The sequence below is a fragment of the Polistes fuscatus genome, unplaced genomic scaffold (assembly GCF_010416935.1).
Source record: "Polistes fuscatus isolate 324 unplaced genomic scaffold, CU_Pfus_HIC Scaffold2, whole genome shotgun sequence".
Lineage (NCBI taxonomy): Eukaryota > Metazoa > Arthropoda > Insecta > Hymenoptera > Vespidae > Polistes > Polistes fuscatus.
The window spans coordinates 5,372,712-5,395,201 of NW_025113096.1; the positions used below are offsets into that span (position 1 = coordinate 5,372,712).

At 38.3% G+C, this 22,490-nt stretch overlaps 1 long non-coding RNA gene across 1 annotated transcript in view; it reads left to right on the forward strand.

Annotated features, from left to right (window-relative positions):
• Positions 1–1,324: 1,324 nt before the first annotated feature.
• Positions 1,325–22,490, forward strand: part of LOC122516531 — a 47,618-nt gene continuing 26,452 nt past the window's right edge. Inside the window, exon 1 of the long non-coding RNA XR_006303589.1 lies at positions 1,325–1,375. This is a non-coding gene — a long non-coding RNA (uncharacterized LOC122516531). The remainder of the gene's footprint in view (positions 1,376–22,490) is intronic.

Below are 22,490 nucleotides of genomic sequence, written 5' to 3' on the forward strand. Positions count from 1 at the left end.
TCCCCCACCTCACCCCTCTTTTTTCTTCTCATCCTCCATCTCCTCTCTTCCTCCTCTTCCACTCTACTTCTTCGACATTCGCTTTCTTTATTTATCCAATACTCCGAGAACGATCTCTCACTCGATTCGATCGGAAGAATATAAATATATACTTTTTCTTTTTTTTTTTATTATTATTATTTTTTCTTATCGGTATTTCGAGAGAGAGAGAGAGAGAAGGAGAGAGAGAGATATTGTTTTTCATATTAAATGAAAAATAAATATTACGATGAAAATTTTCAATCGTCGAGTGAAGAAGATCCACTTCTTATCCTAACGTCGTCGGTCAAGTTCTTCTTTTTCTCTTTATGGAAAAGTAAGGAAGGAATGCAATTTAATATAATATTCGTGAAATATGAAAGGCCTAGAGTTCGTTTCAACGTTTCTTCTTTCGTTGCACATTTCTACTAGCTATCCTTTGTACGTATGTACGTATATGTATGCGTATATATGTGTATTTCTTATTCCGAATGATTTTTCCTAGGTCTCGTTTATTTCACGTTTTGCACCGGCAATGTTGCGACCGATCAACGTTAGATATATCGTTTGTCACATATTTTCGATGCACTTGCTTTGCGAGAACGAAACGTAGACCAAGAGCGTTGGAAAATTGTTAAATTGTTTTTCGAAGAGGAAGATAAAAAGACAAGAGGGGTAGGGGGAGTAGAAAAATGCCACTGCGTGACTCTTACAAAGCATTCTCTCTCTCTCTCTCTCTCTCTCAATCTTTTTCTCTTTTTTTATGTCGCTTCTCGGACCGATTCTTTGATTATTTCCCGTTGTTTTCTTCATTTTCTTTATACATGATCGTTCGAAGATTAACTCTTTTGAGAGATCTTTTTTTTTTGTTGTTCTTCTTCTTCTTATTCTTCTTGTTTTTGTTAATATCGTTGCATCGTTGTCGTCGGGAAACTAGATCGGACAGAAGTTAATCAGAAAATATTTCCAGGCCAATTTTGGCTAACGCCGATAGACGGGAAACAACAATAATCTCTCGCGAACGAAGCTAACGATCCATTCCAGGTAGGCGAGAAGGAACGTTGATGGTGCTCCAAGAGATTGAAGAATGTACGCTGTAATTATCCCGAGTATTATTACATTTTGTATGTTATCGCGTTATAGACTACTCGTTTTCCCTATTCTTAGATAAACTTGGTATACGAATCGATACGACGATCTCCGTTACCAAGTTCCGAGAGAGAGAGAGAGAGAGGGAGAGAGAGAAAATATTTTAGTAAAATAAAAAAGAATAAAAAGAAATGAAAGGAAAGGAAAGGAAAGGAAAAAAAAAGAGGATTCGGTAAACGAGAGAGTGAACGCTTAATGGGATCCAGAGGTAGGTAAAGAAAAATCGTATTACAAAGTATTCGGATATTCATAGGTCGTAAGTTTAGCTGATAAACGAACGAGAAGAATTTGAAAGTAGATATTTGTAATGGGGATGCGCGTTCGAAAGTTCACCTCGACAAGTAGAAAATATTATTTAATATAATCCTATGATATATAATATATCATAATATCAAACTATATATATATATATTCGGCGTGTTATGGAAGATCAATTTTTTACCGTTCCAAAAAAAATAAAATAAGATATATATATTTTACTTGCGTTAGATAAAAGAAACGGGCGGACCCTACGAATGAAGTTGTGGAAGGAAACGGACGTATTTTTTTAATCGTCCGATAAACTATTAAGTGTGGATATAAAAAAAGATGAGGAAGAAGAAGAAGAAGTTCTGGCCAATTGCCAGTTGGACGATTCCCCGCGTTAACTCGGACACGTCGAACTCGAGTTTTGCGTTATTCTAAGCGATAGGAAGTACCTAACCCCCTACCCCTTAACCCCTACCCCTATCCCTGCTTGCCCATCGGCATCCTTTATACTTTATATGATAAATTCGTATTTGGGAAAAATATTCAAGTTAACGCGAAACCTTCCTACTTTTCTACGTAGGACGTAGATATATTCCTCGATATTATTCATAAGGGCGAAGAGGGTGCGACGGTAGACTGTACCTTTACCTGTGCTCAGCTCACACCGAGTAAAACGATAACCATAAGCATCTTACAAGATCTACGGGCTCGATCGTACGTGCGATACTTACGGACCGATGCTAATCTTTCTTTTCTTAACGACTAACCGAAAAGAAAAATGAGATAATAGTTCATTTCTTATCTTACAAATGTAAAAGCGATTTCAAACGAATAGACGGCGTGTGTATGTGTGTATGTGTGTGTGTGTGTGTGTGTTATGCTGATTAATGGATGTTTTATTTTTAGGCCTTCTTGTTTTTTTAATTTCTTTCCTTTCTTTCTTTCTATTCGAAATATTTGATATTCGTTTTATTTTTTTATTATTAAGTTGAGAGAGAGAGAGAGAGAGAGCTATGGGATGAACGCCAAGGGATTTCTATCCAAGAATATAAACAGTAGAAAATAAGGTTCCATGGTGTAGCGCGGTTATTAGCCCAGTCGCGTAATTCGAACTCGTTCTTGGGAAGAACCAGATAAAGAGAGAAAGAGAAAGAGAGAGAAAGGGAAGTATATTTCCCAGGGAATCCTATTCGTGCGAGATCTTTCGGCCGTTTTAACATTTTTCACAACGGCCTGCTTTATCTACCACTTGCGTTCGCGCGCTCGCGAATTCACGAAAGAGAAAAAGAGAAAAAGAGAAAGAGAGGGAGGGAGAGAGAGAGGGAGAGAGAGAACAGGGAAGAGCTCACACGTTTATCTCTTGGCTTGCTTTTCTAATATTTTATAAGTTTATCCACCTCTCTTATACGAAAGAAAAAAAAAATTCGATGAAATATTTATAACGCTTGAAAATGAAAAAGCTGCTTATATTTACGCTCGACAATGACTGGCTGCGAAGATCGCAAGAAACAAAGTACTTATTTTATACTTTGGACAGGGAAAGAACTTTGGGAACGATTTGCCGTAAGAAGAAGGTGGCCAGTGAAGTTCGCATCCACTACAGTACGGTATCCATTTGATGAAACAAAGGGAATGAGAGAAAGAGAGAAAGAGAGAGAGAGAGAGAGGAATGACGAGCTCGTTTATTTGTTGTATGTACATATTATAGAAAGCCGACTCTCGATAAATATCGCTGGCAGATGTAATATCGTGGAAAACCCAAGGGAACACGTGTTACCATCGAATGGAATAAATTTACGAAATCGTTACATTTTATATTTGACAAGTCTTTAAATTTATGAAGACGCGAGAAGAGTAAGAGAAAACAAAAGAAAAGAAAAGAAAAGAAAAGAAATGAAATGAAGAAAAGAAGAAAAAGGTTCTCTCTAACTCTCGCATATTCGTCTTCGCTTATTTCTTTTTATCCCTAACGTGTTCGTGACACGTGCCACGTGTCAGAGTCCACGTTTAACCGGATGTCGGACAGCTTAAAGGCACCTTCCGTCGCTTGTTCGTACCTTTCTCGCAACTGTCTGTCACATATATAGATATATATAATATATATATAAAAACTACCCCTAAAGTGAGAATAATAATGCTACTTTTATTCACCTAACTGTATCTTAAATATAATATAACAGAACCATGAGAACGAAACGTATTCAATTTAACGAGACGCAATCGTACCCATCTTTTGCGTTCCCGATGAAATTGTTCTCTCTCTCTCTCTCTCTCTCTCTTTATCTTTCTCATTTTCTTTCTATCCTTTCTCCCGACGTTCGTTCTACTTTCAAGAAATTGGATCGACGATGGCGATCTTAAGCGCCGCGTAAAAGATAAATTTATGGTAAATATTGAGGTTGAAGCAAGTGCGAGTAAATGTTGGGGATGAAGGGGGATGGAGACACGCGGCTCTTTCAATTCCATCGCGTTTTACTAGAAAAAGAGAGAAAAGAGTAAGTAAGAGACACAGAGAGACAGAGAGAGAGAGAGAGAGAGAGAGAGAGAGAGAGAGAAAGAGAAGAAAAGAAGCAAGTATCCCACAGCTTTATCCTTTTACTCCAACATCTACCGTGAATCGGTTCGCTCTATTTCTTACACTCTTTCTTTCTTTCTTTTTCTTACATGAATGGAGACGCGTGGAAAGAAGGAACGAGTAGGAGGAAGAAGGAAACCCTTAGGTAGGAAGAGAAGAGAAGAGAGGAAAAATGAAGTCCTCCTCGGCGACAAATATCATCGTAGGAAACGACAATCTTTTACAGACGAACGCACCTACAACTGCGTTCCTTTTTCATCGAATTTTTTTTCTTTTTCCTTTTTTTCTTCTCTTTTCTTTTCTCTCTCTCTCTCTCTCTCTCTCTCTCTCTCTCTCTCTCTCTCTCTTACTTACTTTCCTTAGTACCTCGACTTTAGGAAAAACGGAACGACTCTAAAAGAACAGCCGGGGCTCGTTTCCATATTTTCCCGATGGGCACGGGTAGAACTCTTAAAGCTAGTTCCTTCGTCCAATCGTAAGGTTCGTAACGGTTAAGTTGGGAAAACACTTTGGGTCTTAAGGGTGCGAAGGGAATATCCATAAAAATGGTCGACTTTCGCCAGTCAATATACATATTTATGTATTTTTTTTATATATATATGTATATATATTTTATACGCGTCGTAGAGGGAGGAAAAAAAATGTATAAAAATGCGAAAGATAGAATAGCAACAATCGGTGGTGCTCCAATTCTACTCGGCCTAGTTTTCTTTGCTCTTCTCTCTCTTTCTCTCTCTCTGTAGAATTCTTCTCGTATACTTTTCGACCCTTCTCGATAAATCCGCTTAAGTCGATCAACTCGGATATCGCTATCCCAACGTTTCTCTCGTTTTCCGTCATTCAAATACTAGTTTTATTTTTGCATACGTATAAAAAAAGTAACGATTAAGACCAATTTCACGCTGATGTATGATACGTTTCCTCGGGTAAAGGAATAACCAAAAAACAAATATACAATATATATACACACGTGTGTAATATTTATCTCAAAATTGATACAAGTATCTCGATATATGTTTTGTTAATTTAATTTCGTTCGAAAAATTCGACTCTACCGTTTAAACGAGTCAGTCACTATAATAAGCAGGATATTTTTTTTCTCCGATCTCCGTGAAATTCGATTATAGCGATGTACATTAATGAGCACCTAATACCTAATATCCATTTCCTCCCCCCCTCCCCGGTTTTTACCCAAAATTTCGACCATAAAAAGATCTAAAGCATTGTAGTAGTAGTACGTTGTACGATACGGTGCCGCGTTCGCCGTGACAATCATTCATAATTGAGCATGAGACCAATCAAGTTCCATTAACGAAATGGAATACAATTTTGGGCGCTTTGCAATCTCAATTTGATGGCGCTGCTCTCGCGATAGGTCGATAGTGTAATGAGATTTTCCTGGAATGTCCCGCATCTCATTTTTTATATACACGCCATTAACGTCCATTGATACGTCAGATTTGTACAGGATAGAGACGAGAAATCAAAATCAAAAATACAAAATAAAAATGAGACAAATAGAGAGAGAAAGAGGGAGAGAGAAAGAGAGTGGGAAAAAAAGTTTGTCGTTTATAATAACCACGAATACGATTTCAACGTTTCATCCGCTTGATCCCGATTCCCACGATTTATTTGCTTTACTTTTTTACGCTTTACTTCTTTTTTCTATTTCTCTCTCTCTCTCTTCACATTTTTTATCTTTTTTTTTTCATTCTATTTGTTTCTTCTTTTTCTCGTTTTAATGTTTTGCTTTCTCCGTTCGAAGCTTTGTTTGCGCACGACTATTGTCTCTTTCTCTGTTTTACCGTTCATACTTTGTTTTATTCGTCGCACGTAGGTAATGTCCGATATTTTCTACGCAGGATTTCTACGTCCAGGCGTTACCGAGAGAATTTTTCTCGAACGTTGGCGCAATACCACCCTCTTCTTCTTCATCCCTCCCCGTTCCCCGTGCCTATATCCGCGAGGAAGAGGAGGAGGAATGTTTTATCGCGTTCGAATAACCGAAGATACTTCCGGCGTTGCGATAAAATATACACTTGCATTCGTGAGCGACAAGCGAGTGGTGCTCCTCCAGTCGATAATACAAATCTGTGCGTCTCGTTGCGAAAGTAAAAAAAAGAAATGAAATAGGAAGAAGAAAAGTAAGAGGTGGTGGTGGTGGTCTGTGTATCGAAAAAGAAAAAAGATATCGTTTAGAACAACCGATATAAAGGATAAAAAGTTTATTATACATAAGTTAGATAACACGGGTAAAAAAATATTTTCCTCCCACCTTGTAAATTCGTTTGTTCGCGAATACTAATTGTAGAAGCTTAAAAGTAGGTTAAACGTGAATGAATGTAAAATCTGCCTGTATAACCACGAACGCGAATTAATTTGTTAAACTGTTTTTGGTGGACCATCGGGGGAATAGAGCAGACCTCTAACCCTTCCAGATGCGGAAAGTACACGAGTTTCAATATTGATAATACCGTTTGTTAGCAGGTTCTCTCTCTACTTCTGCGAATTCCGCGTTCACAATACTAATTAAATGGCGTTTTCCCCTTAAACTCGACTCTACTCGACTCGACGCGACACGAGTTACATTTCTATTCTTTCCTTCGTGTGCCCTTTGTCGTATAATTATTAGATCAACTAAAGTCATGGATAAAGTGTATAGCGGTAGACCGACAAAAAAAAAGATAGGAAATATAAGAGTGTAACGTTTTCTCTTTCTGAAGAGTAGAAGAGAAGAGAGAAAAGAATATTAAAATAACAAATAAAATCGATAGAATCGTAAAGTTGGATGGATAGAAGTATGGATGCGCGATACTCCTGCTTCTTCCGTGTCTCTTATTTTCCTAACGAGCCTATATTTCCTAATGGTCTCTCCTTTCTTACCGAGGTTATCTTTTCCTTTCTTCGGTCTCCTTTTGTAGATCGTTAGACTCACCAGCAGATTCTTATTTGGCAATGTAAAAAAAAAAAAAAGAAAAATAATATTTCAACTCGACATCTTCTAGTACGATTCCGCGCCCTTATTAAATTTTTATTTATCAAACCAAATTGCATATACGTATTATACGCTTGTCTAGTACCATTCTGTTTCTTCTTGTAAATCCTTATTTTCTAGACTGGCGGTTTATCCCGAAGATTCTCGATCTTATAATCGGCACGAAACACACTTCCCCATTATTCGCGTCATTATTTTTCAAACCGTGAAATCCATTATTATTGCGTGAAACTTGCTATTGCAGCAAAATTTGATCCTCCCTCCCTCCCTTTTCTTTCTATCATTCTACTCTCTCCACATTTTATTTTATTTTTCCTTTCCTTTCTTTTCTTTGACGTAATAGGATAGCTTAGGAACGTGTTCGAGATGGAAAATAGAAGAAAAGTCGTATGTATCATCATCATCGTCGTCGTCGTCGTCGTCGTCGTTGTATTCTCCTCCTCGTCGTACTCGTAGTGTTTCTCTTTGCACCAGGAGCTGGCGCGGTCTACGGTACTCATCGAGGCGAAGCTTTCCAAGAGCCCTCTCCTGAAATTTTCATTGCACCCCCAGCACCGTGAGATCCACCTTGTTTCCAAGCCCCCCAGCTAAAGAGTCTCCTATCCGCATCCCCCCTTCCCTCCTCCCTTCCCTTCTCGTTCCGTCGCCCTATAGCTCTGTAGCCCTTTCCACAAACCGATACTACTCTGCGACGAATCGTACTCCTTCTACAGATGAGACATATTGCTCTTTAAAGTCGACCTGGCGTTCCCAAAGCAAATCTACGTTACCACTACTATCATACAACTACTCATACATTTATTCATTCGGTGTCACGTAGTAGTGCATCGATCGGGTTTTCAACAAAAATTAATTGATACCCGTTCCTTCTCTCACCGTTATCCAATTCTCGTACTCTCATCGTTCTCGAATATTTTTCCCAGTACTTTTTCGAGAGTACACCTGCATCCATCTATCTTGTTTCTCTTTTATTTTCTTCTCCCTCTCCCTCTCTCTCTCTTCTTCTTCATCTATGTACATACGTGCATGCATGATTAAGATCGTTTTAAACTCTTCCTCTACCATCATCGTTGTCCCTTAATCGACCCTTTCTATTTCCAGTTTTACCGAGACAACGTTATAAACCTTCTCTTAGCGACTGTAAATTACAGAGCTCGTTCGCTTCGGCGCCTCCTTTATGAAGGACACCACCAACACCACCGGAAGCTGACTACCTCTTACAAAGGATGCTCAAACGCAGAAGGGTAACGTGCTTAAGACGTTCTAATGCGATTTTCCAACTTATACTGTTAATAAAATAATACCGCGCGACGTAATTCGTCGAAAAGATGATAACGGTTGGTGCGGGGGTGGGGGCGGTAGACAAGACAAGAGAGTGGGGGTACCGACCACCCTTGGGACTACGTTTTCGTGCTTGCTGGTTGTATTAAACTCTGGGGAGTTTTACGGGGAAAAGGGGGAAACGGAAGAAAATTTCTATATGGGAAAATATATATCAGAGTAGTATCGGTTAATCGATGTCGAATGAAGAATATTGTATTTCATCATTCGGTTGCAATAATCGTTTTCAACTTACGTATCACGCATGACGAACGCCATAGGATATCCGCCGACAAAGTGATTCACGTTTTAATTAATTACGTCGAGCAACCCACACTTTATCCACTCATCTTCTTCCTCCACGTTCGTTCGTTCATTCGTTCGTTCATTCGTTCGTTCATTGTCCGTTCGTTGTCCGTTCTTTCGTTCGTTCGTTCGTTCATTCGTTCGTCGTTGTTCCCTTTTCCCCTTCCCTGCCACTTCCATCCCCACTCTGTTACTTGCTAATTCTGCATCAACTCTCATTCGCATTTATAATTATTTTTCCAAAAGAATTCCTCTCAATTATCCTATATGCACGCACGAGTGCTTAATAAATTGCCCCTATTCCAAAAACCCATCCCCGAACTATACAAAAACGGCCGAAGAATTATCCTTTTTCGTTGTCATGCTCTACCCCGTGACACCCCCCTACTCACCCCCTTTTTACTAAATGAAATCGTTTAATAAGACGAAATAATATTCGATAATTGGATAATTATAAATTTTGAATTGTTCAATATATGCAATTGAATTGACGATTCGTAGATTTATAAAAGGTTTGGTTTGATATTCTTCATTTATTTCGTTTATTTTCTATTATCGTTTCAAATAACACATCGAGACGAAAAAAAGGGTAGAAACATAGAGGTTCTTTCTTTACTTGATATTTTCTCGATTTTGTTCTCCTCCTCTTGCGTCTCTTATTTTTTATTTTCTTTTCTTCTTCTTTTTTTCTTTTTTGTTCAAATTTCACGTTAAACGAGCGCGAATTACTCGAGTCCGTGTTCTCTGAATTCCATCGTACAAAGGGACGCCTCGAAAGAGAGAGAAGGAGAGAGAGAGAGGGAGAGGGAGAGAGAGAGAGAGAGAGAGAGAGAGGAGCGGCCATTCTTGGTCTCGGCTCTATCAACTTTTCTCTCCTTTTCTCTTTATTTCTCTCTTGCTCTCGTGTACTTTACACACACACACACACACAAACATGTATATGTATATGGTTATATACATATTACAAGCGCGTGCGCACGCCTTCTTTTTGATCGAGAAAAAGATAGAGAATTCTCGCGCGTTAGGAAAAAATATGAATGAAAGTAAGGATGAGTATAATGTTCGAGCAAGAGGGGAGGGGGTTGGTGTATGTGGAGGTTAAGGGTCGAGGTGGTAGGTCGACAAATAATGTGGCGAAACAATTTCGAGTAGACCTTTCTTCGATTTAACCAAGTGGCATATACCTTTGAACCCTAAGAAGAAGAAAAAGAAGAAAAAGAAAGAAAGAAAGAAAGAAAGAAAGAAAGTAAGAAAGAAAGAAGGAAGTATGAAAGAACGAGAAGAAATTATTAACGCGAGAAAAAAAGAAAAGGCGCAGTTATAGCAGGACCCGTTACGATTTCTTCGTTTCTTGTAGAAAAAGAAGAAAAAAAAAAAAGAAAAAAAGAAGGGAAAGAAAAGACGGTGTTTCCTGTGCGCGCGGAGACTCGAGCATTCGATAAATCATCTCTCATTTTAACGAAGAAAAAGACACCAAGCCTGGTCCTTAGAGAGAGAGTAGGAGTCTGAGAAAGTAAGAGGAGAAGAAAGGAAGGAAAAGCAGAAGAAGTAGAAGAAGAAGAGCAACTGTTGGAGTATAAGGAGAAAGAAAGTGAGGGGTACAAATGAGGGGGGGGTGGGAAAATGGGATAGGGAGTTCCGGGATGGCGAGAAGCCGACGTCGGTAATTAGATGTTACTTGCCGTCACCATGATAATTAGCACCAATTGTTTTCCTCAGGCCGTTAGAAAAAGCTGGCAATTATCGGAAGACGGACGTTTCTTTCGTGAACAGCCAAACCCCTCCTCCCTCCCCAAAAGATCTTTCTTTCTTCATTATTTATTTGTTTATTTTTGTTCTCTCTATCTTTCTCTCTCTCTCTCTCTCTCTCTCTCTCTACGAATCTTTCGAAACTCGATGGCTATGAATTTTCTTTTTTTCTGAAAATTTGCAAACGGTCGTTCGGTTCACTTTTCTCGCGTTAAACGCGCGAACACCTTCTCGGATTTTTATTTCATTTCTTTTCTTCTTTGCTCTTCTTTTTTTTATGAACGGGGTGGAGAAAGAAAAGGACCAACTTTAATAACAATATCGATAGAAAATTCTTTCGCTAAGTTATTGCTAACGAACTCGTAGCAGTGAGAGAGAGAGAGAGAGAGTATCGAGAATATGTTCTCGTACTTTGAAAAAGAAAGCTGATTGTTTCGAACCAATCGGGCGTTTCTAGAGAACGGTCGTGTCAGCTAGCAAGCTAGCTTTGGGTAGTAGCACTCTGATAGGATCAACCAACGATACTCTGCATCTTTTCTTCATCCTCCTACCCTTTGCTCTTTTCTCGTTTAAGGTCTCTCTTATTTCGAAATAAGAGGTAGCTTATTTCCCTTCCCTTTTTATACTCATATTTTTTCTTTATTTTTTTCTCCTTCTTCTCCTTCTTCTTCTTCTTCTTCTTCTTTCTAGTCTCACTTTTATATCCATCCCCGTGTTCTCAAGGTAAAAATAATATTCTTCGTAAAATTATGAACGAGTCACGTGCAAAACTTTGTCTCCATCTTTTAAACTACGACCCTCGAAGGAAATTCAATTACGGGGTAATTCTGATAACGAAAAGGTGCATCTCGTTTTATCCAAACCCCCGTTCCCTATTTCTCTCTCTCTCTCTCTCTCTTGCTCTTCGCGTAGCACCGATTGAAAATCGTTATTTTTAAGCTGATCGATTTAATCGGAAAAACTCGAGACTGTGAGTCGGAGATTTTAATTTGAAAGTACAATGAAAAGCTGTAAAGTATATTTTGTATGATTTTATGATTTAACTTGGCGTACGAAAAAGATTGACAATGAATTTGGAAACAGCAAAGTACGGTATAAATACTGAACGGACGTCCAAAACAATCTTTCTCTCTGTTGATAAAACAATTAATTTAAGAGAACAATGAAATTCATTTTATATATACTTTTCCTCAAAAACGTCTAGTTATTGAACATATTAATCGAATAATACGATTTATCGTGTGACATATTGCGTATATAAAAAAAGAAAAATAAAGAAAAAAAAAAGAAACAAGACAAATCCTTATCCCATATCCGATAAAAAGAGAAAAAACCATAATGCACTGGATACACGATATAGCAAGACTGTACGTGTTTCTTTTCTGAGCTCGTAGTTTTGCGATAGAAACACCCCGATATCCACGTTTGACCGTTACTTCGCACTTTTGCGTTTGAGTACCGAGTCGTTTACCAGACCAAGTCTCCTTGTCCTACAACTTTGAAATCTCTGAACGGTTAAAAAGTTTTACTCTAACTTTTTCCTCGAGGTAACAAAGAGAAAAGTATCGAGAATATAGTAGCAAGAGTAAAGTGAGAGAAAGAGAGGAAGAGTGAGAGGAAGAAGGAGAGGAAGAGGGAGAGGGAGATTAGTGAACGGTCGAGCGTGCGCGTGATCGATGGTCAAGCGAGCCACGCTTTGAGCTGAAATTTAACCGTGGAACACAAAGAAAGGGAGAAAAAGACCAAAAGATGAAACCAGAGTGTGTGTGTGCGAAAGAAAGAGAGAGAGAGAGAGAGAGAGTGAGTGCACTCCTTTGATACCCTCCTCCTCTTTTCTTTTCTACTTTAACTCTATCCTACACACTTTAGTAAGTGCTTTAAAAATACAATCAAGCAAATTGATCCTCGTGGAAGTTTTCTACGACGAATTTACTAACGGCATATTCGTGTTCCCGGTGTCGAGATGTATCGTCAAAGGTGATGAAACGTGACTTTTTTGCTCGGAAGCGTTCTTTGTTTGCTCGTAGGAGAAAGAATGGGGGGAGGAAAGAGAAAAACCGTAGTGGCACCCCTTCCTCCCTTCCTCCCTTCCTCTCTCTTACTACTACCGTTCTCATCTCACTCTCCAACATTCTCACGCATCATCGTCGCTTCGAAGAGTCTAATCGCAACGTTGCACGTCAACGAGAGGGGTTGTTGGGCATACTCTCTTACTTCAGCTTTAAAACGTTGCGTCGTCCCGTCGTCTCTCGTATATTCTAGCAGATTTTCTCTCTCTCTCTCTCTCTCTGTCTCTCTCCTTTGGTTGGCTCTTCGCTTCCGTAGCCCCATCCTTGCTTTCATCGTTCGACCGTTCAGGGCCGTAGAGACCCGATACACCACTAGTTCTACGACGACGACGACGACGACGACGACCCTCGAGTAAATTGCGCCTACGTCTCTACTTCCATCTACTTTACAACTACTTTACTCTAGGAAAGTTACGAACGCGAGCCTATTTTTACATACAATCCCAAGTACATACCACGATCTAAAAAAAGACAAATCTAATAGTTTGGCGTTAAATTTTGAAAGAATATATTGGGAAAAGTATCTTTTAATAATAATGAAACGTTGCGCGTATCGATCATTAACTTTTACGAACGTTACTTAACTCCTATCTCGTTACGTATCCTTTTTCTTGATCAACAATCAAACAAACAAGAAATATAAAGAAAATAACGCGAAAGTTAATTTCAGTCGTGTAAAGATAGAAAGAAAGAAAGAAAGAAAGAATAAAAAAGGTAGTAAATGCAAAAAAGGGCTGGAGTAATACGGGGTTGACGCAAAAGCAAGCTCTTAACGATACATCCCTGCCTTTGTCTTCTCTCTCACAGCTTGCACAAGCATAGACGAGCTTGGAATGCTCGAATTTGCTCGTTCACCCTGTCACGTGGGGTAGTTGCGAATGTATGTGAATCTGCTCGCGCGCACCTCTATGTGGAAGTGTTTGCGCGAACGCGTGCTCTCCCATAGCATATACGTGTGTCCGGTTACGCGTACAAACCAAGTTCATTCGCACGTAAAATGTACAGTGAACTGAACCTAGCTAGCTTGTAGTTCCTCCCACCGCCCCCTTTTTTTTCTCTCCTTCTATCTTTCTTTCTCTACCCGTTACTTTATCGGTTTCATCTAGCCCTCCCCCCCCTACTCACTCTTTCTCTCTTTCCTTCGTTCACTTTTCCATACTTTCTCCGTGTTTCTCTTTCTTTCTTTCTTTCTTTTTTTCTTGTTTTTTTTTCCTTCTTTTTTATTTTTTCCCTTCAAAGGAAAGAGTTGGAAATCACTTTGGGAAACGCGATTCAAAGAAGCACTACCGTTTGACACGATCAAAAGTTTCGAGTCTGATCCTTTTGCCAATTCCCCCAGTCCACTGCTACTCCATACCGATCTAGAAAATTACGGCTAGCTAGGACGAACCAACGCGAGATAGTAACTTCGAAAATCAAAGGACGAATTACTCTAGCAATTTCGATTCTTTCGAGGTAATTTCTATCTGTTCAGGTGTTTCACATCTATACGGTAATGCTACTCATTCTTTTTCTTCTTCTATTTCAATTTTTATCTCTTTTTTTCTCTCATTTCTTCTGACTTTTCTTCGAGGCGTGTAGAGGAAAATGATTATTTTCTTATTTTTACACACGTAGAATCATTATGTATCTTCCGTTTGTAAACATTCGTTCGAATTTATCCTGTCGGATGGATAAACAGACGTCTAACAATATTTCATCATCGTTTTTCATCCCACGGAACAATGAATGATAATATGAAACGTCATATTTTTATTTTTCGGACATTTCAGTATTAACTTTCATTAATCTATCTATCTATCTATCTATCTATTTTCTCTTTCTTTGATTTTCTTTACCTTATTTCTCTTGGATCAAAGAGAAACGTTTTTCGAGAGGATATATAATAGCCAGTCGAATCCACGTGAATGGTTACGAAGGCGTTGGATAAGTATCTTTGGTTCAAAGAAATTCGTTTCTATCAATTTATCTTTCTTTATCTTTCTCGAAATAACTTTTCCGCGCAAATAACTTGCAAATCTTAGAAAATCCCTGGGCACGGGGCTTAAGAATTTATTCAAGTGAATTTTGTTAATATCATATCGCTTATCCTAATTTGTTCTCTTATTTTCGCAACATTATCTAGTATTAAAACATCCGGGAAAAGAAGAATGTTGTGTTTATTCGGCAAATGAAGAAAAAAAAAGAAAAAAATGTACGAGACTTATTCGCGATAATGAAAATGTAATTAACTATATTATAAATCGATTAAACGTCGTCTTCTCCATTAGAAAAAATCTATTTCCATTTGAGATTGAAATTTAGTTCATATTTGAATAGACATAAATTACGGTACATTGCACGGTTGGTAAAATAGTTAAACGATGCTGTATCGAGGAATAAGAAAAATAATATATATATATCTACGAGTATTTCAGAGTACAATAGTCAGTCGAGCGTCTCTTCTGGTAGTATCTATACATACATAGATAAATAGATACATGTATATATATATATATATATACATATATATATACGACGAGCCAGGTAATCCTAATGCATCGTTCGAGAATACGTATCGAATCGAATGTATTCGAATACGCGCATCCTCTTCCATGATCTCAAGGGATTGAAATTTCATTAATCTCAGCGTCCCATCGCGTTGCCGTCTTCTCGATGTATATAGTAGACGGCAGGTGTAGGTACTCGTGCTATCTGCGAGTTATCCTTTCCCACGTTGCCGTGTGATTGCTCGTCTTTTCTTTATTTTCCTTCGGGTGTTTGCTTATCACGGCACACAGATAGATAGGTATTAGGTATATTGTATACATGATAGAAAAGAAAGAACCCAGACGTAAAGAGAGAGAGAGAGAGAGAGAGAGAGAGAGAGAGGAAACCACGTGCAAAAGTTTTTCAGCTATCTCTCTCATTCTCATTCTCTTTTTCTCTCTCGTTTTCTATCTCTATTCCTTTATCTCTATCTATCTCTCTCTTTCTCTTTCTCTTTCTCTTTCTATTTCTAGAAGAGCTGCCGCCTCACTTACTTTGCCGCTATAACGACGGAGACAAACACTCGCGCGAATTTCTTATGCAGCCGTCGCGCATACAAATGACGCGTTTAAAGAGACACTAGCTAGCGAGAGATTGCAAAGGGCTGACGGATTTCGTCGCCATTCCGTCAGCTCGAAAATTTGTTCCACTCGAAATTGTGCCTACCGCAAAACCCGCTTAGTTTTCCCACAACTACGAGTTGTTCTGTCGCACGCTTAGAGAGACCTACTTTTCCAGTTAAATCTTCAAGATCTTGACAGCCATGCGAATACGAGTGACACGAGTGTCTTCGGAATGGTTACGTTCAAATATCTACGTTCAAATTATGTCTCGGTGTTAGATTGAACAATTATTTTTACAATAGTATTAAATAGAATATATTATTTCATATAATAAATGATTACCGATCAATATACACGGGCTCGTACCTTTGACAAAAGAATATTCTGAAAAGGGTATTTCCATATAGAGACACTTAATCAATTTAAAACGGCTTCGTGTGTCACGAATTTTATTCCCTTACTTTGTACTGTTTCTGTTGTCACTTAAAACACGGTTTCGATACAACGCGGAACGAATTAATCGTATTACCGTAAGGTTAATTCTATATACACACACACACACACACACACGCATGATATGTTCGACGGTTCGCTTCGAAACAAGAGTAAAACGGCAGGGAAAAGTGCACACAAATCATATTGTTGTTACACAGAGAAACTAACGTAATTTTCTTAAACACAAACCCCAATATATTAACGTTTGTTTCACTCGAACAAGTTATTTTAGAATGATCGATTTACAAAAGAAGAGTAAAAAAGGGAATCGTTGTTATAGCGATGCTTGTTTGTTATTTTATCGTAAAGAACATAAATAAAAAAAATAATAGGTAGGAAGAAGGTAGAGGTGCGGCAGAGAGGAGGGAGGGAGGAAGGGAATCCGAACGGCGGAAGTTAAACGAATCAGGGGCGAGGGAAACAAGCTCGTCGCATTAACAGGAGTAATCATTCGAGTAGAGTCATAAATTTGTAAGAGAAAGCGCGACGTTTAAATTACGTGCCGTGTGCCCGGGTTTCACGTCGTCGATCATTTTTACTTCTGCCAACGCTTACAAATTAACCGGTAGTCGGTAGAGTACGCTACAAATAATCCCTTACGGGGTCATACTTTTGTTACGACGGCAGATGGCTTGCCAGAGGACAAATATGCGCGATTAAAGAGACAAGGAGAAGCTCGAAATCCCGTTTCGAAAGTTTCGTTTGCTCGTGCGTCGCGTCGGCTCGTGCAAATAATACATATTTCTCCTACTGTCAAAAGACTTTTGGTAGTCGAAGCATCGATATTTTTCGGATTGCTTTTCTCCCCCTCCTTTTCTTTTTCTTTTTTTTTTCTTTTTTTTTCCCTTTTTCTCTCATTCGTCTATCGTTTCTGGTATCCTTGTAACCTCTTTAAAATCTCCCCCCCTCTAACCCCCTTTTTTTCTTCTTCCTTTTTTTAATTTTTTTTTTTTTTTATTTTCAAAGACTTGCCGTTGCTGCTGCTGCTGCTGCTGCTCTCTGTTTCCTATTGCATGCTCCTCGCGAATGTAGATCGCGTTTATTTCCTCGTCCGTTTGGCTAATCAAGTTTTCCTGTCGGTGCGTTTTCGAGCGTGGAAAGCGCGCATCCTGAAAAGAGAGATCCACTAAAAATGTATATATATATATATGTAAAGAGATAGACAGAGAGAAAAAGAGAGAGAGAGAGAGGGAGAGGGAGAGAGAGAAATGGGAGAACATTTGGAATTTAAATCAAAACTTTTACATACAAACGAATACACGCATTCGACGTACGCTCGATACGTACGAGATCAAAAGAGAGAAAAGGATAAAGCTCGCATTGATATATCTAATCGATCCCTCCATTTTCTTTTAATTTTCGAATTAGGACGAGAACTTCATAGAGGGGTAGCCGGGATTGGGGGAGGGAAGGATTCATTTGAAAGCAAATGTTTATTCGAATAGAATTCGAGCTCGCGAAAAATTTCTATTCTGATAGCACGTAGTGCGTTGTGTCGTCATTCGCATCGATAAACTGCACTCGTTGATGATCGTTCGGTCGAATTTTTATTCAAAAAAAGCTGCTCTTCCATGCCATAGAATTTATTATTTCATTTCAAAAATAATATAAATACAATTTTCTTATATGATATGCGTGAATTATATTTTTTTTCCCCCACCGGAGAGAATGGATGGGATAAAATGTTCTCCTTTTTTTTTGTCTTCTAGCAACTACGCGACGAATAATTTGGGAGTTTGAGAGAAAAAACTAAACAACAAAGAAAAAAAGAAAAAAAAAAAAAAAAAAGAAAAAGAACAAAAGCGTCGTTGATATTTTTCAATTTCTCTTACTTTGTCACACAATGCTCTTCCGAGCCGTATCGCTATTTTGCTATTTTCACTATTCTCGCTGTTTCGCTATTTTCCTATTTTTCCCTCCCCATGTTTTCTCGCCTTCCTTTTATTTCGATCATTCCGGGAGACGTGCACGCGCGTTGTACGCTCGCACCTGCCTGATCGAATTTTCCGCCAGAAATCCTACGCGTTCGATCAGAAACGGCCGGAAACTAACGGTTTACCATTTCTCCCCCTTCTAACCCCACCCACCCTTTCCTCCTCTCTCTCTCTCTCTCTCACCCTTTTTCGCGTTTTTTCGGGGGGGTGGATGGGCTTTTTTTGGTTCCCTTTTTTTCCTTTTTTTTTCGCTAGAATTCACGTTTAATTGCCGCGACCCATCTCGGGAGTTGTTCAAAGAAAAAAACAAAAAAATATTGGGAGGGGCTGTTGGTGGAAAAAAAAAAAAAAAAACACCACGGATATTCAACTTGAAATTCGTCAAACGACGACGACGACGACGATCGCGTGATTTTTAAGTAACTACTGGACTCGGTATTTAACACTCAAAAAGCAGCTTTATTTTATTATTTTGATTTTTACGCGAGAAAAGTATTTTTATTCGTATTTATTCGTCGCTTTCTTCTTGAAATTTTATCGTTGCTAATAAAATTGTTTACCATTACCGCACCAGGATAAAAGACAAAAATAATAATCAAACGCTAAAGTTTATACAAGTTTCGCGTTACCTTGATTCTAGATGAATTAAAAAACAAAAACAAAAACAAAAAAGAAAAAGAAAAAACAAACGAAATGAAAAGAAAAAAAAAACGGAAGAGAGATAGAAGAAAAGATTTGTCGGGCGAGTCGAAATAAAGGAATTCTTTTATACCCGGGCAAAGATTTTGACGTTAAAGGTAAACGATGCAAACCGAAGTAGGAGACGGGAGTTTTCGCAAGTATCTATATCTTCATCAAACGGATGTAAATCCGTATCGAGATTAAACCGCGGATTTTGCTTCCTCGTTATGTAAAACGAAAGCCACAAACGATCCCTTTCCCCCCCCATGCTTCTTCTTTTTCTCCCACGCAATTCTTCCACTCTCTCTCTCTCTCTTTCTATCTCTCTTAAATTTTTTCTCTACCCATCCATCCGTGTATCTTTGTCCTCCTTTTCCTTCGACAAACAACAGCACATTCTTCTTTTTCTGATAGCGTATTCCTCGAAGGTAGTAGAAGAAGAGGAAATAGAAGGAAGAAAGGAACAATTAAAAAATCACGATTAAAAAGAAATACCGACGAATACTTTCTCTCTCTCTCTCTCTCTCTCTCTCTCTCTTTCTCTCTTTCTCTCTCTCATACGAAACACTCGAGATCGACTCGGAAATTCATGTCGACATCTTCGTCGTAGTCGTCGTCATCGTCGTCGTCGTCGTCGTGCATTCTCGTCGGCTTACCTTTGAACGATGTAACAACGTAATTTCTATTCATGATCCATCCAACGTAAATACAAGCATTGCTTTCTTTCTCTCATTTACATTAAGCTCGTCGTCGTCGTCGTCGTTCTCTCGATTTCTTTGCTCGTGACTTCCCCCGCGTTAAATCCTATTCCTAGAAATTCTTTCGTTATTGCGGATCCCGTGCTACAATCTTTTATTATACGAATTAATAAAAAAAAAAAAAAAAAAACATTGTAACCCCTAACGTTAAAATAGAAATATTTTAATTTCTTCACGCACACGTTGAATCTGCCAGGTTATAAACACATACATACATACATGCATACATGCATACATAGTAACGTCGATCTGTGCAACTCAATATTGAATTGGTTTAAACTGAAAATGTATTTACATTCATCACGATTGCTGGTAAAATTGACAACATAAGAGAATGAACGAGAAGTGAAATGCAATATGTGTATGTATATATATATATATATATATATATATATATATATATACATATGTATTTACTAGTACGCGTAAACCAAGCAAATTGATAAACATTCGCAAAATCCATTAATGCCGTTGGTAAAAGTATTACCATACAAAAAATGAATACCATAAATATTCGATTATTAAACTTGAATCTATTATCCGAATGTGAATAAAATAAAATAAAATAAATTAAAATCAAATAAAATAGAAAATAGGAAGTAAATCTCGATGGTTATCTGATCGCAACAAAGGGCTAATTGTAAGTAGTTATAAAGACTTTAACCGAAGAGAGTAAAAGAAGAGCTCTCTTAAAAGAGAGAGGGAGAGAAAAAACAAATAAAATAGAGAAAAAGAGATACAGAGAGAAAGAGGAGGAAGGTGAAAACCCTCTTTCGGTCAATCGTCGGAGGCTTTAAGTAGAGAAGCTCGGATATGTAAATCTCCTTTGCGTTTGCACGTAATCGCATTTCTAGGGGTCGCGTCAACGTACAACGAGGAAGCACGGATGCACGCTCGATTTTCAAGCGAGGCCTAACGTTCCAATGGGTTACAAGAGAGAGAGAGTATGGGTATTGGTATGTGTATGAGATAGAGAGAACAAGAGAGAAAGAGAAAGAGAGAGAGAGAGAGAGAGAGAAACCCCGACAAACGTTTTCCTCTATTCTCGGCTATTCGATTCGTCTTATCGCGCGAGTCGAATCGGAGATAATGGAGCACCGATGTAAACGGATCAACCAACGGGTAATCCTGGATCGACCGCTCGTCGGTGGAATGCTTGAGTTAAATTCAAACCTTTAAAGTTCGAGCCCTACAGCGAGAAAATTTCTCTCCCTCTTCGTTTATTCTCTTTCTCTCTCTTTCTATCTATCTATCTATCTATCTATCTATCTATCTATCTATCTGTATCTCTCTTTCTCTAGTTTGTCCTACCCACCTTTTCGGTTTGTGCACTTTCCCTCTTTCTCTCTCTCTCTTTTTCTTTCTCGTTTGCCAAACTCGTCCTTCGGCAAACGCTTTTCTTTCTATAAGAGTGTTAATTTCGGCCGCATTCTCGAAATCCTCGAATAGATCGAATCGAACCCCCGGGAAGAGTAGTTTGCGATAATGGAGCATCGGTGTAAACCGATCGATCGATTTTATAATCCCAGATTCGCGGCGTTCTCGCGTTATTCCGAACGAGTTCTTCCTCATTTTTACATATTCTCGCGTGTGTGTGTGTGTGTGTGTGTATTCTGTTTTACGTTCAACTACTCGACCGTTTATTAAATGTATTTAATATGTGTGTTTATGTGTCTGTGTGTTCGTCGTGTATTATAAACGCATTTTAAAATGGTATGTCGTTAACGTTACATCGAAGAGTTTAAATAAACATTAAAATGCGAATATGCGTGGTGACATATTATTATAGTCATTCGATGTGAAACAAATCGTATACAATTAAGTTTATCGTCGTTATTATAGAATTTTTAATCGTATATTATTTCTTTTACCAACCCTCCCGAGACCTCTCACCCAGATGGTACAAAAGTATCGTTCGCTAAATGTTTATTCATCAAGGATTTTGAATTATGCAATAAATAAATAAATATCCTTTAGCAATTATCGGATCCGGGTGTACGATACGATCTCGAGTCAATATGAATTACAATCTAAAATAACACGTTACCTATTTGTTCCATTTAAAAATGTTTTAATTTATGTATCCTTCGATTCCTTTTATTTAGATATTTTACCACGTTAAACAAAAATTCGAGATAAAACATCATATATTTGTTTGTTTGTTATCAAAAGAAAAATTATATCAATCCGATGCATATTTCAATATTGTTAAAACAAATATAATTTTAAAATTTATTTAAAAAGCCATTTTAAATGAATATGTTCAAACAATACATTCAAATAAATGAAATAAAATTGTAATTCGATTAACGCAAATATGAAAAATTACAAAATGATGAATAAGTCATCGAACCGAGAAAGATCATTCGGTACGATCAACCAACTTATAAGAAATTATTTCATATATATTATATAATAGTACTTACAAATTCATCCTGTCTGTACATCAATAAGATCGTTTAGTTGAAATTTATAGTAGGTAACATTCCTTTATTCTATTATACCCACGTCCCTTTAAGGGATAGAAGTTAGGAATTGTTAGAAAAGTTGAGGGTGGGTGGGGAGAAGGGAGGAGGGGGGGGGACGGATCGTCTGTTAAGAATTCATCGGTCACTCGGTGAGATTTACGAGTTTGCGGATGGGAAAGTATAATAGGTCCGATTGATCGTACAAAGCTATCGGCGCATCTCGAAGCATCCTTCGAGTCCTTCGCCCTTTCCCTTCTGACCCCCTTTAAAGTCGGTTCGACGATAATGGAGCACCAATGTAAACGGATCAGTCGTCGATAATCCAGGATCGATCGATAGCCAACCACGAAAGAATTCTTGTCGTGGTCTTTTCCAACCAGTAAGCACCAGCAACCAGCAACCAGCAGCAGCAGCAGCACCTACACCGATAACGTATGCTCTTCACCGAACAACCCGTTATCGCGTGCGCACGAGGATGTTTCTTTTCCTATCCTTTACTCCTTTACTTCCTTTATATCCGCGTACTTTTGCTTAGATTCTACCTAAACGCGAGAAACTCTTGCTCTCCAAAGGAAATAGAATTTCAGACTAACCCCACTGTACAATCCGTATTCGGTATACTAACACCGTTC